The sequence below is a fragment of the Pseudophryne corroboree genome, chromosome 11 (genome assembly GCF_028390025.1).
Source record: "Pseudophryne corroboree isolate aPseCor3 chromosome 11, aPseCor3.hap2, whole genome shotgun sequence".
NCBI lineage: Eukaryota > Metazoa > Chordata > Amphibia > Anura > Myobatrachidae > Pseudophryne > Pseudophryne corroboree.
The window spans coordinates 37,582,575-37,585,528 of record NC_086454.1 but is presented as its reverse complement, the minus strand read 5'-3'; positions in this window follow the sequence as shown (position 1 = coordinate 37,585,528).

Sequence of the window (2,954 nt, the reverse complement as noted above, 5' to 3'; positions counted from 1 at the left end):
AAATATATAGGAGATTTCTTTAGAAACCGGGTAGTTTGGTGCTATTGTAGCGTAGCTACTGTCCCACCTTTAAACTAAACAAACTGTTGTGTGGTTTTATTATGCGCACACAACCCTACGCAAGCTTGCGTAATTACGCAACCGTGCGTACCTTTATGCCACGTGTGCGGCCTTGCGCCACGTGCACGTTTTTGTACGCTGTCCTCACGTTCCGTACCACGTGTACCAATGTGTGTACGCAATAAAACAACTCACACAACTTCTATAAATGTGAGCAATAAAAACTACTATTGCCCACTAAACACAATCCACACTTGTTACGTTTTAACCCTCTTACTACTGGGGCAGAAATGCGTTTTGTGATTTTACTCTTACTCCCTTAAATATTTATTTTATTTTTAACTATATAGCAACAAATATCTCCGGTTTCACACAAGTTTAAATGATTCTAGCAATTTGAATATTATGGCAACAATGTGAGAGAGTATGCAAAGTATGGGGTATGGGTGCCGTGTACGCTTTTGGCGCCAAATTTTTTTTCACAGATTTTAAATAGCTTTTTTTCTGTTTACCTTACGAGTTCTACCAGCATCTCTACAAACCATACAGAGCAGACGCCATCTAATCAGCAATTAAGAAGGGTTTTCAGTGCATCCATCGACCAAGAAAAGGATACGTAGGATAACTTCCCACCCTTTGCTGATAGATTACGTCTGCTGTGACCTGTTAGGTAGTAAGTATGTGGAAAACCGGAGAGCCCCCAATTTATAATGCTGATTATCTTACAGGAATGAAAGCTATACCTTATACACGCTTAGAATACACTTTACCATGGAGCCGCTGCGGCCGCTAAACTTAGTACACACGCTACGTACTTTATACACTGTTTGCGTACGGAGTCCCGTATCACTGTACGGACTTAGCGTACGAATGCCGCGCTGGGGGTACAAAGTACACACAGCGCGCACACACCCAGAGATACACTTTAAACCTTCACAGTAATGCAATGCAATGATAAAACACTTTAAACCTTAGCAGGGCAATGAAGACACAACACCAATTGTGATTTTACCGCTGGGTTCCGACACCACAGTGGATTATTGCTGAAAGGGGGTTACAATACAAATAATACAATACAATATAACAGAGTAAATGGCTACATTCAATGGTACATACTTGAGTAGATTCGCTTGCGCTTCCCGACCCGGTCCTTGGTCATCAAATAGATAACTTTGTGAGTCTTGTGTCTGACCAGGCCAGCAGCAGCTCTCTTTATACAATTCTTCCAAACAGCAATACAATAGATACTGTAATCTCTTTGTCCATTGGACACAGGGATGCACATTTACAGTACAGGAGAGGTCATAGGTCGGTTTGAATAGGTAGGCGATGTCTTTCCCAACTGCTCTTGTGGGTGGTCTCCTCTGGATTCCCGCCGCATACATAATGTACAGTAAATACAGTTTATATCTATATTCTGCTTCTGCACATAACTATCCGCAGGAACATGCGATCTTCCTCAAACCAACACCGGAATGTTACCCTTAAAATACCCTACAGCTGGATACCAAACACCACCTTGTGACCTTGTTCTGTCCCCTCCTATTCTGTAAAGGCAAATCCCTTTGTTCTGAAACCATTTAAACTGCTGTTAATTTCATATGTGGTGCAGGGGGACTATGTGTACATTGTGCACTATTTGGATTAAATATGTAATGTGTTTTGATAGCTCTCCATGCGTTCACAAACTCTACCGTAAATACCCATACCACGCGCTGATGCGCAGGACCGCGGGAGCGACCATAAGCAAATTGCGGATATGTGCACGCACGGCAGAACAAGTACACACGCAGAGGCCATCTGTGTGTAGTTTGTATGTGATGTGTGTACTGCAATATTTTTCGACTTTGACAGAGGCACAAAGGGAGGCTGGATGTGCAGCACCCCTTTCAAGAAAGTCTGAACCTCAGGGAGGGAAGCTAACTGTTTCTGGAAGAAAATGGACAAGGCCAAAATCTGGACTTTTATGGAGCCCAAACGTAGGCCCACATCCACATCTGCTTGCAGGAAGAGGAGATACCGCCCAAGTTGAAACTCCACCATAGGAAACTTCTTGGATTTACACCAAGACACATATTTTTCCAAATGCGATGGTAATGTTTAGACGTTACTCCTTTCCTAGCCTGGATCAGGGTAGGAATATCCTTTTTCGGAATGCCTTTCCAAGCTAAGATCTGGCGTTCAACCTCCATGCCGTCAAACGTAGCCGTGGTAAGTCTTGATAAGCGACCGGCCCCTGTTGCAGAAGGACCTCTCGAAGAGGAAGAGGCCTCGGATCTACCAGCAGTAACTCCAGAAGATCCGCGTACCAAGCCCTTCTTGGCCAGTCCGGAGCAATGAGGATCGCCTGAACTCTTGTTCTTTTGATTATTTGAGAATACTTGGGATGAGTGGCAGTGAAGGGAACACATACACTGACTTGAACACCCACGGAGTTACCAGGGCGTCCACCGCCACTGCCTGTGGGTCCCTTGACCTATAACAATACCTCCAAAGCTTCTTGTTGAGGCGTGAGGCCATCATGTCTATTTGAGGTACGCCCCAAAGACTTGTCACCTCTGCAAACACCTCTGGGTGGAGGCCCCACTCTTCTGGATGGAGATCGTGTCTGATGAGGAAGTCCGCTTCCCAGTTGTCTACTCCCGGAATGAAGATTGCTGACAGCGCCCTCGCGTGCTTTTCTGCCCAAATGATGATTCTTGTTACCTCTGACATGGCAGCTCTGCTCTTCGTTCCGGCTTGTCGGTTTATGCGGGCCACTGTCGTTACATTGTCCGACTGAACTTGAATGGCCCAATCCTTTATAAGATGAGCCGCTTGCAGAAGACCGTTGTACATGGTTCTTAGTTCCAGAATGTTTATTGGAAGACTGGATTCCAGACTTGACCACCTTC